Raw genomic sequence first — 12540 nt, forward strand, 5'->3', positions numbered from 1 at the left:
TGATTAGTTTCTGTAATACTAATTTTTGATGTGTTCAATTGGAAGGATTTTATTTATTAATTTATGTATATGCTGTCAAATTCCAATAAGATTGTAGTTGTAGGTTTTTATTTTTTAAAAAGCAAATGTCTCTTGTAGGAAAGAGCTCCGATAGAATCCTGAATATTAATAGAGGGGGTGTAGCTTCAAAATACTCTGAGTCACATGCTTGATTCAGTAGTCAAATTTACTTTTGCTTTACACTAGTTCTCTTTAGCATTTAAATTATGTTTGGAAAACAATCAAAAGAAAGACAGTCATTGCAATTTCAGCAAATGTTTCTGTGACATAGGACTCAGGAAAAAGCTTGTAAGTTTGTGTATGTGGTATGTTTTTAAAAAATGACAGTTCCTTGGGACGTTTTGTTGTCTTTCTCTGATTCCTCAAAGTAATGCTGTAGGTAGTTTATTTCTGACTTTAGTGCTAGATCCTAAAATAGAAAAATGGGGCCAATATAATTTTTGACAGAAATGTTAGGTTTACAATAATAGTTAACTTGTGCTTAACAGGACAGAAATGATTTACCTTTCAATATTATGTAACAAATTATTATTGAATTACTCTAAAGAAAAACAGGAAAGATATCGAGTAAGATTTTACTTTGACTAGGCAAGAGTATTTTAGCATGTTTTTTATACCACCTTAAAATAAATTATATTGGCATCAGTTTCTCCCTCCCACCCCACCCCCCATGATAGTTTAGGCTCTCATTATCTCTGGACCAGAAAACTCCAGGAATCTAGTTCCCTAACACCTTCCTGATGGGAGGCAGGGCCGCTGTTCTCATAACTCCAAGGGGTTCCATTTGCATATGCTAAAATGTGAATGTCACCACCGGGACCAAGTCTTTAGGGAAAAGTGAAGATGAGAAAGGCTAGTTGGGGTGATTCCCTCAGTCATCTAACACATATATTGTGAGCAACTAACTGTTAATTGTCGGTTATCATGTCTGGGCACCTGGGATACAGCCATGGATAACACAGCTTGCTAAGGGCCACCATGGGGTACAATGCTCATGCCAGTCACCTCTTTTGTTTTAAAGATTTTATTTATTTTTTAGAGAGAAAGGGAGGGAGGGAGGGAGGGGGAAAGAGAGAGAGAGGGAGAGAGAGAGAGACATCGAGACATCATTGTGTGAGAGAAACATCCATCAATCGGTTGCCTCTTGCATACCTGCAACTGGGAACTTGGCCCGCAACCCAGACATGTGCCCTGGTGGGTAACAGAACCAGAGATCTTTCAGTTTGCAGGCCAGCACTCAGCCCACTGAGCCACTCCAGGCAGGACACAGTGGGCTCCTCCAGCAGTCTGCAGAGATCTTGAGAGCATTTCAGATGCCTTCAGGGACTCTGTGCTGTCTTGGTGTTCCAGGCCCTCCCTTAGATCCCCTATGCTTTCTGCCCCTACCCTCCCTCATCTGTTAGGGTCCAGAAATCTGTTGCTCAGTGTGCCTGAGAAGTCCCTCAGGCTGTTCCTGCATGGAACCTTGCTGCAGCTGGAATCATGGGTTGCTAAAATCCAAACAAGCCTTGTACCCCACCAGTGTTATCTTTGTGGAGTAGCTAATGGATAGTGCTTACCAAGTGTTCCAGCCAGCAGTGATTACTATCTTGTTAGAATTACCAAAAGACTTTGTGTCTCTCTTTTATGACCCTTTGGGCTGTTTCAGAGTATTTAGTCCAATCTTCTTGTTTTATAAATGATGTCATTCAGACCTAGAGAAGTTATGTGATTTCCCCAAAGTCACATAGCAAGTGCCAGAATGGGGTTTAAATTGGAACTCCTTCTTCAGTGCCTAATCTTATTTATTAGATCATATCCAACTTTTAAAAATATTGTATTCCTATTAATAAAGATTAATATATTTTGTACAACATGTTTTTGGCTCCAACTTTTAAGTCATAGGCAGACAGAATATAAGATAGATTATAAAGTCCAAAATGGCTACAGGCTTAGAAAACATCCAAGAAAACATTAAATAATATGGAAATGTAGTCATTTAACTAAGAAAAGAAGAACCTGATAGAGACTTATAAGTATTATTCCTTAGTTTCCATGTCTACTAAAGACAGAATAAGAAAAAATATATTGCTGAAATAATTCTAGATTTTGGATAGCTTTTTAATTCTGAGTTTGAATTAGAATTGGAATGAGAAGCACTTCTAACAGTGGAAGTAGAAGACTTTTCTTTTCCCAGGAAATTTTAAAGGAATGCATATTAGGTCTAGAGTGATTGGGTTACCTACACTTGGAGAGAGTCAGGACTGGGTCATCTCTATGTGTCGTCACTGAGTCCTGCTTAGACAGCTGGTGCTCAGTCACCCACGACAGTGGAGGGCAGCCATCGAACGACTCACCAGTCTGGGTGATGGGCTCCTGGGTAACTGATTCTGAAACTGGCCAAAGCTATTATCTTACAGCCCCTGTGCTCTCAGAAGAAACCCTGGTTACCAGTAGTGGGATGATAGTTGGCTGTGCTTTCAGGATTGTATTAGTTTCCTACTTCTCAAAACATCCATGGTTTAAAATCACATAGATTAATTATTTATAGTTTCAGAGGTCAAAAAGTTAAAATCAAGGTGTTGGCAGGGGTGCGTTCCTTCTGGAGACTTCAGAGGAGAATTCATTTCTTTGCCTTTTCTAGCTTCTAGAAGCTGCCTGTGTTCCCTGCTTTGTGACTCCATCTTCCATGTGCAAAGCCAGCAGAGAGTAGCCCCGCCCGCCCCACATTGTCACTTCTCTTTCTCTTACTCTGACCCTCTTACGTCCCTCTTACAAGGACACGGTGATTATATTGGACCCACCAGGATAATCCAACATAATCTCCCCATTTCAAGATCCTTAACTTAATCACCCACAAAGTCCCTTTGCCATGTAAGGTGACACATTACAGGCTCTGGTGGTTAGGGCATAGATGTCTTTCAGAAGGCTATTATCCAATCTATCACTATGATCCTTTTCCTGACAGTGAAAAGTGACACATAGAATAGAGAGAGTTTACCTGTGGCTGATGAAAATTATTCTGTAGGACAGTAGGGCAGTTTAAGTGTGAATGAATATTTTAAAATGCTTTAAATTTATATCACTTAGCTGTTTTCAAATTGTTTTAAAATGTTTTGCTACCTTTCAACAGCAATTCCAGGAAGTACGTAGGGCAGGCAGTGCTGCCTCCACATTTGCAGTGTGGGGAGACTCAGAGGAGTGCACTGCATTTCTTCACACAGGTGACCCAGCACCTGGCTGTCTAACGCCTGATCAGCTGGATTGCTGCTGCTTGTGTACTGGAGCATTCCCAAGAGATCTCTGAGAGTTAAATCAAGACAAAAAATCATACCAGGGTTTTTCACATTAGCTATCCTAATACTACATTTAAGGCTTTGTTTATTTAAGTTTAAAATATCACCTGAGAAGAAAACCTCTATTTTCATTTTTGTTTCTTTGTTCTCCAGTACCAGAAGTTGTGTGTGTGTAGCTGCAACACATTTGAAAGTAGAGCAGTGAAGCGTGACTCCACTTCGTGGTGGAGTCAGGTGCCCTTGAGAGCAGTCCCTGCCTCTGACATTTCAGTTTCCTGGTCTCACTAGCTTCTCTGTAACAGATGTTGAGGAAAGCCAACATTTAACTATATTTTATCTGACAGTCAATTATCTTACAAACATTTACAATTTATAATACTTTTGATCACATTTCCTAAATTAATTTTACTTAATATTCTTTCTCGTTTCACGTTCCTAAGTTTGTGCCAAAGGTTGAGAGAGAGGCATTATCTTGAAGATTCTCAGCAGTGTACTAATATGAGCGAAGGAAAATGTAATTTTCTGTTACATGTATTTATATGTGAGGTCATCTAGTAATCACGTAGGTACTATATGTTATAGTATGTTATAGTATTTATTTATATTGAAGGATGAAACATGAAAATTATCCATAGTCTTTAAGGGGGAAATTACTTGAGTTTTATAAAAATTCCATGCAAGTATTCTTTGTTTAGTCAGTTCTGACAGAAAAGCAAAAAATTACAAAGAACGTAACTCTTAACAAACTCGAGAGCTCAGTATTCCTTTGGGATCGGCCATATTTGAAAGGCTTTTTAAAGCTAACAACAACAGGCATATTTATTTGCATCTAAAAATGTGTATATTGGGGAATTTGAGGAGGGAAAAAGAAGAGAAGGAATGTTTTAAAATGGTTTTAGGGCAGTGTGGTTGCTAACGTTCTCAGTCCTTAAAGCCATTTTGTTCTCCTCCTGTATCCCTGACTGCTCTCCCACAAGAAAGGAAACACCTCTTGAAAAGAGTAGCTTCGTGAGCGCGCCATGCCTTTATTTTGTGGGTTTAAATATACTTTATGTCCAGATCTGATGGTCTGCAGGTGGGACTAGAGATAAAAAGAGCTATATGGATTGAATAGGGCTGGGCTGATGGGTGGGGGGTGGAGGGGGGGTTATTGCAGGACTGTATTCAGAGGCTTGGTGTGGTTTTAAGGATTTGGGGGGGGCAGTCAGTTTTCTTTATATTACACTCTTTACTACATATTTTCATTAAGAACATTTCATTTCTAGAACATTACAAATTTCTCTCATAAAAATAGAGAAACATATATAAATTCTAAATAGTAAAGGTTACAGACCACTGATCCTAAATATGTCAAATTTGTAGTGTCTTTACTTTAGAATCAGAAAAGATAATGAGTACCTGCAATAGTCACCGAGAGCCTGTAGAACTGAAAATTTAAAGTCACTTTCCTTACATTGTAGTAAAAGAAGTTGACCTATTTCAAATGCCAATCATAATTTTCCCTGTGAATATATTTCTATCTACTCTTAAATTACACTGGCATACCTATAATTTACAAAACAACAAAGATGTTTAGTCAAGTTCAATATTCTTAAAGTGTTAGGTTTAAACTGTCATATATTCTTGGAATACTATTGCAGAGAAAGCCTGAAAAAATCTCTACAATAGCTATGGTGAGATTTTAAGCACTGGTTGTTATAAAGTAATAATAGCTAGCATTTATTGGGAGCTTACTCTATCTCAGATACCGTTCCTGATCCTTTTTATGTATTATTTAATTGCCAACCGTGTGTTATAGGAAGTACTATTATCTCATTTTACTGTGAGGACACTGAAGTATGGAGTTTAAGGCCACACATCTAGTAGGTGGAAGAGAGCTGGTATTCCAACCCAAACATTTTGTCTCCTGAGCTCACCTCTTAACTAATAGGTTACAGCCAATTGGCACATATGACTCCTATTTTCTCATATAGTCAACTAAATAAAATGAAAAATTCTTTAATTTTATTCTTGACAAAATTGGCACATGTGTACTGGAAAGCATAAACCATTTATTCTGTGAACTGCTTAGGAAAAACTTGAAGATTGCAGACCGAGCTGACTGAGGACACTATGATGCAATAGTTGCAGGGGATTTTTAAGATTTATGTTTATAAACCTACAGATCAATATCAGAGCTCCCAAATCCTATCCTGTGATCATGGCCTATGTTGTTAGTAGCCTGAATATCAATATACAAGCTCTAAACAATACTGTATAAGATGAGCGTTGGAGTCAGCCCCTTGTGGAAATGTGGCATTCAACAAACAGCACAGCCTCTAATTGAGAGCTGTGATCTTTACCAAAGCCCAGGTGGGGGAGATGGTATTTACACACCGAGCAATGATGGCAGGCAGTGGCTTCTTGGTTTGAAAATTGGTATCTGGAGGGAGGAGGAATAAAGATCTTAGAAAATGATGCCCTGAGTTATTTTAAAGATACATTCCATCTTTTTAAAAAAGAACTGTAGACTTTACTGTCAGCTGAGTTAACAAGAATTTATTCTTTTCTTCAGTAGGAAAAAGTTATTGTAATTAATCTTTTATTTCTGATTTTGAGGAGCAGCAAAAAGAGTAAGTCAGAATTATACCAAGAAACTTGACTCCTACATGAAATATACAGACCTGTCAGTCTCAGCAGGAATTGCATTGTTGTGAATTTGTAAATTGTATCAAGCTCCTCGTACTGTAAGATCTTGCAGAATCATTCACCCTCTACACATACTCTCATTTCACTTTCTGGGTGGCAAACAAACAAATTTAAGTAGAGTTTCTACACAGGGTGCACTGTAGCTTAAGAATTCGATAATAACTGTTTTGCTAAGGGAAAATACATTTCCGTTTTAGCATCAGTTGCATTTTGTAAAATTCCTCATTGAATATATTTTAGAAGTGACTACAGTTTTCTGTAATGTTCTAATGTTTGAAACTGGATACAATAAGGATGCTGTAGTAATTTGTTACCGTCGTATGCTGTATCATCTTAATCATCCCTATATTGTAAATGTAATGTGTATATGTTGTTTTAACAAGATGAATAAATAGTGAGAAGTATGAAAATATGTTGATGTCTCCTTACAATAAGAGATCTATTTTAGAAACAACATGAGTGCACTCTTCCACTGGAATTTTTATTTTATATTTTCATCTTGGCAACAAAACTTTGATCACGGAAGGTGGGTACAAAGTAACAGTGGCTTTTAGAAATTTACTCTTCACCCGTAGGGCCATCTTGGTTGGCTGTAAAAGTGACACGTTTATCAGATTTATTAAAGTCATTGTAACCTAATTATTATAAAAATTATTAAGTCCTTAATTACACTTTGCCTTTACTTTCTCACTTTAAATCTGTCGACATTATTGCCTCTGTGGTTTTTGAGGTATGCTATGATTCTGAAGAGACCAATGACTAAAAGGTCATGATGAAAATATTACCAACACTGAAAATCTAGCTGGGTGTTTATTGCCTTCAGTAAGTGTAAGACATTTGGTAGTTCATGATTGTAGGTGAGCGATGATATATGATTAAAAAATAAACTTGGATAACATAAAAAATAAGAAAAAACACAAAGAAAAAAGAGAAACATTAAAATTAATATATTATTAAACTATCATGTTAATTATTTCCACTTAAATCTAATGTAAACTCTTCCAGGAAGCATTCCATGATGACTTTCTTTTATCTCCATGTTATACTGGTTTGCAGTTATTCCGGCACTTAAAGAATTATGTCTACTTAGTGTAGACATTTTACTATCATGCCTTTTAGAGATTTTCTTTGCTTTTTTTTGTTATTTTATTTATTTTTTCATCCTCAGTGAGGACATGCTTATTGATTTTAGAGAGAGGGGCAGGGAGGGAGGGAAAGGCGGGGAGAGAGAGAGACAGAGACAGAGACAGAGACATTGATGTGCCAGGGAAACATTGATCAGTTGTCTCTTATACACACCCCAACCAGGGACTGAACATGCAACCCAGGTATGTGCCCTGTCTGGGAATTGAAATGGTGACCAACCAACTGTGCCACACCTGCCAGGGCATTTTTTTTGTTATTTTAAATAAATTAGAAACTTTTTAGGATAGATCTGATGCATAAGATGAAGAAATGCCCAGAAGGCCTTTTGATGCTGATATACTGTGAGGGCATACTGTACTTCCCTCCAGTTCTGCGCCACATGCCACATGCCACACGCCACACTCCAGTAGTGTGCCATTGAGGACAGAGACCGGAGATCTCATTCACTGCGATATTCCCTGTGTCCAGCATTGCACTCTGCATGCAGTTGTTGCTCATTGCTTACTGACTGACTGATTTACAGAATAGGAATAAATGTTATCAACTCTCTGCCAGTACAACATGTTGACCTTCACTAATCATATCCAAGAAATAGATTCTAGAAGTACCATGCCATGCTCTACTTTGCATTTCTTTGTAACTCAGGAAATGGCAGGTTTCTTGATGCTTAACACTGCTTCCAAGTTTGGCCAGCAGCAGAGAGAGCTACAACACAGGGAGTTGGTGAGGGAGACTATCTTGCAGACAGCGCCATGTCCAATGGGCTTTGTATTTGTAGTCTTTGCTTGCTGTCTGGCTTGGAAAGCAAAGGGGGAAGAAAAGGGGGTATCCCCAGACATCATAACAATGGGACCTCAGCCAAGGGAGCCTGGAACAAAGGAAGGATGACCGGATATGAAAGCAAATGGGAGAAAGGCTACAGCCACTGAGCTTCCCTTCCCTGAGAAGGACAAGCAAAAGACACAAGCCACAAAGGAAGTGGGGTCAGCCCACTGTTAAAACTAGAACATGGTAGTAACTAAGGCCCAGGAGAGAGGCTTAGCCTCAGTCATCTGAACTGGGAAGCTGAGTTTGTCACATCAGCTGGAGTAAGTAGCCACTGAGTCCACCATCTATTGCAGCATCAGGCTCTCCTGCCGCAGGACAAGGTCGGTGTCTGGGACTGCTGTGTGCTGCTACCATTGTGCAAAAGAAAAGGGAGATCAATGTTGGGAAATAGATGGGGCGTGATCCATTTCACTTCTTCTATCAGATACACTCATCTCTGGACTAGTATTTGGACAGGTCTTCAGAGAGTAGATAGACAACCTCCTTAGTGCGTGCGGTACCAAAGTGCTATAACTATTGTTCTTTAACTATTGTTGACCACATCTCCAGAGAAGCTATCTGCAAAGCAACAGTGTGTGTGTGTGTGTGTGTGTGTGTGTGCACTTGGACCCTCACAATAAAATCTCCGAGGAGGCAGTCTTTTTCTGCAGTTTATAGATACGAAGACTGAGACCCAAAGGGTGGAATGATTTAGTAAGAATTATACCATTTGTAATGGGCAAAAAGCAGGGATAGGATTCAGTTTTCTGATTGTACTGGGTATATGAAGCTTCTCCACATGGTAGAAGATTAAAAAATGCTGGGGGAAATAAATGATCATTTAAATTTGATTTTACATTTTGGAACCACCTCCTGGAGATTTTTACTTCTTTGACTACCTCTAGAAGAAGGCTCAAAGTTCAAGAAACCTTAAAAAAAATAGCAATAAAAAGGGAAATGTATTCTCGCCCACTTTCAGTAACTAAAGTGTGCGCTCTGAATGACAGTTACAGCTCACACTTGGTGGTGTTTACAAGCTAATAAAAGCCATGTACCTGCATAAATGCTTCAGAGTTTTAATTCCCTTAACCCTCGTAATAATACATTCAGGAAACTGCAGCACAGAAAGGTAACAGAACTTGCCCAAGGTCACAGAGCAAACAAAACAAAACAAAACAAACGTGATGGAGCCAGGATGGAAACTCAGGCCCTCGGGCTCCAGAACCCCTGTTTACAGTCACTACGTGAGACTGTCTTTCGTTGCGTTCTCTGTTCAGCTGACGAAGCTGCAGGAATGTCACCCATGGCTGTCAGAGGAAAATGATTTTCTTGTGAAAATAACATTGCCACCTGAAGATACTGCTTCTTGCCTTTAATGATTTTTGAGCATCTGCCCTTCACTGATTCCTTCAGGGGAGGCTTGGTCTCTGCACATTTCATCCGGTGCTGGGGAGTCTCAAGCCTTTTGTTTTTTTAATAAATCTTAGTTACTTACAATAAAACAACACGTAACATGTTGAATGTTTACAGATAGCTCAGTGCAGTTGTTGCGTTTATCTTTCCTCAGTTGTGCCTAGCTTTTGGAAGAGTTTTTAACTAAAACTCCAAGTCTAGATTATACTACTTGTACATTGACGGCAGAAGGGAAGCAAATGCGACGTGTTTATGAACACACATAGCAGCTCAGTCTAATGCATCTGTGGTACAAAGCAATCTAAATGAGGGCATGTGAACAATTAAAAATCAGATCAACTGCTTATAATTAATATCACATCGATGGGATAATGCTGAAGATAACAGCTCAGAGACATGCAGTTATTGTTGCCAGATTTCCATCCCAGGCATGAGTTTCATTTTCTCCCAAAACGCCAAAGTACAGTAATCAGGGGAGTACTTCCTAAAAGGTAAGTGGGAACCAGCGATAATCTCACACTTGGGTGTAACTCTGAGAAGGATACTCTCATTAGGCTTCTCATCGTGGACCACCATGGTGTGTGCTGTTATTTATTCATTGATGCCTTCTGCAAATAGGCTGCACCGTTGGGAGAGTTGGCTGAGCCCCCTGCCCCCATGGCAGAGTTGACAAGGCCCCTGGCTGCTAGGCCGATTGCCCATGCTCTTGGAAGACAATGGTGATCTCAGTTCCACCATACTTCTACCATCTACCCTGGCCCCACTGTTAACTCGGTGACGTTGCGTGTCTCCTTGCCCTGACCTACCATTTCTCTCCCCCTCTGTCTCGCAGGCTCTTCCTCTCCTGCCCCTTCCCACTCAGCAAACACTACTTATCCTTACCTCCTTCTCTACGAGTTCCCTCCACTTTCTGGCTTTAAATGAAGACTCGCTGTCCCTGGAGGCCACCCCGCTTTCTCAGCAGCTCTGTCAAGTAGCCTGTCTTTTCTGTCGCATCTGCCATTTGAAGAGGCTTTGTGTCCTTGTTGCTTCTCATTGTCATTTCTAAACTGAGTCCCCTGCCCTTTAAAAAAAAACCCTCAGCTCCTTTGAGGGTAATCAAGGCCCTCTGACTGTATCACCTTGGCATCTGCCAACATCCTTGTCATTCCCTGTTATCCACCCAAGATTTCGGAACCTGGCTTACATTTGCGTCTGGGCCCCAGACCTGCCATCGTCTGGTGTGATTTTAATCCACGTGGGCTGTGCATCCGACACTCTGGCTTCTCAGGGCCTTGACCTCTGCAGCTGCATTGACCTTCTGCCCTCCACATCCATCACCCACTTTTTCAGTAATACCTGGGAAGTTTTCAGCACCAGGGACTGGTGCTTCATAATAGCTAGTTCAGGCATCCCATTGGCTGACCTTTACTCTTTCCCATTCAGCTTGCTTGTATAGCTGCCCCACTGATGACTGTCCTTTGACCTAATCAGAACCACTGGCCTCTCTTGTTTCCCAGTTGCTCAGCTCGCTCCTTCCCTCTGCTTATTAACTTGAGGTTTCAGAGTCACAAACCCAACTGTTGAGCAGCTGTTTAAGACAGGGCATAACAAACAGTCCTGGCAAAACAGTGTGGAAGAGGGGAGGGGTGGTTCCTTATGAGAGAATTGGAGCATTGTTGCCAAAAGATGGGGGAAAGGATGCCAGGCAGGCCAAACCAAACAGCAACCACTCCAATTTCTTCTGTCATTTCTTCTCTGGACTGATTGAGTTATTTAGATTATTTAAGTTATTTGGCTGGTTTTCTATTCATGTTGCACTTAACTCTGTATGCCACTTCTTTCCAAATGCAACCAGAAATCTTGGCTCACAGTTCCCTTTACAAAAAAAAGCTTCCACTCACTATGTACACAGGCACGCTGTGTTCTCCAAAACTGCAATGACTGAGGCTATCTTTCCTCAAGGCTGAGTAAACATATGGGTGCGAGAGCGCCACTTCTCAGTCTGTAGCCTTTTGACAAGGCATCTGCTGCAACATTTTTTGTTCTTGGATCGTGGACTGTTGTTTGCCGATTGTTTTTATAAATCTGAATCTTTGAAATCTTGACTGGCATCAAAGTTGTTCTTTTTGGAGTCTTTGCTCCTTTCTATGCGCCATCTTTTAATAGTTGTCTCATAACACACCACATTTTTCTTATGAAAAACTTCTCTTTCAACAGTGGGGCTAAAATGTCTAACTCAAAAACTTGTGGGTCGTTTTGCATTTGAAACCATTCTTCCTCTATGTGGCTACATGCATTGGCCTTGGAGTAATGGCTCTGCATTCATTTTGCAAAAAGAAGTCATGAGAGTACCTCAGGAAGACATTGAAGCTTAACTTTCCCATCAGCTTGACTCAGTCCCAAGGTAGATAATTATTCCTTCTTACTCTGAAAGTATAAACTTTAAAACTGAATCATGATTTGGAACTGGGCCTTGAATACCCTATTCAGTATGTTCACTAATGGCACTTGATGCATGTTAATTCCTAATCATACCTGTGCATGAGAAGATAATTGGAAATTCTGCAATGGGTGAGACAGGGAGCGCATCTTCCACTGAAGGGTGTTATTTAGGGACCATGGATAAAGCTTTGCTGGACTGTGTGTCCGCTGCCATCTTTAAGTGGTACATATAGAGCATCGTAGGTGCTGTAGGCAACTTTGGGGGTTAACTCCTATTTTATTTTACTACTACTTCTAGGGATCAGTAATTCAGCATGTTTTTAAATTGTTTCAATTACTGTTCAATTAATACAATAATTTTTTAACGTTCAGAATAAAAGGCACCTTACACGGATAATGGACCTTAAGGCCTGTTAGCAAAACGCCATCCGTGTGTGAAGCCAGTGACAGCAAACACAGTAAGTGACTGACTTGGAAGGAACATTAGTTGATCACAGTGTGGCAGGGTCTTCTCTTCCTCAGCAGCCTACCTGTTCAACATTCCATTTAATTTATTTTAAGAGGTAGATTATAGGCTCTCATTATAAGATCCTGAAAGAGATGCTCCATTCTCAGGATTTCATAAGTGGTTTGGGTTTTCATTTTCATTTTTTTAAGGCAGAATATTCTATTATTAATGGAGAGTTAATAAATTGGAACATATGGTGACTCACTGATGAGTGATGAA

The 12540-nt window shown here is 39.9% G+C and overlaps 1 protein-coding gene across 1 annotated transcript in view; it reads left to right on the top strand.

Annotated features, from left to right (window-relative positions):
- Positions 1-12540, top strand: part of ITPR2 (inositol 1,4,5-trisphosphate receptor type 2) — a 436558-nt gene that overhangs the window by 237047 nt on the left and 186971 nt on the right. The window lies entirely within an intron of this gene.

This window comes from Phyllostomus hastatus, unplaced genomic scaffold (assembly GCF_019186645.2).
Source record: "Phyllostomus hastatus isolate PE091 unplaced genomic scaffold, TTU_PhHast_1.1 phas_scaffold_93, whole genome shotgun sequence".
Taxonomy (NCBI): domain Eukaryota; kingdom Metazoa; phylum Chordata; class Mammalia; order Chiroptera; family Phyllostomidae; genus Phyllostomus; species Phyllostomus hastatus.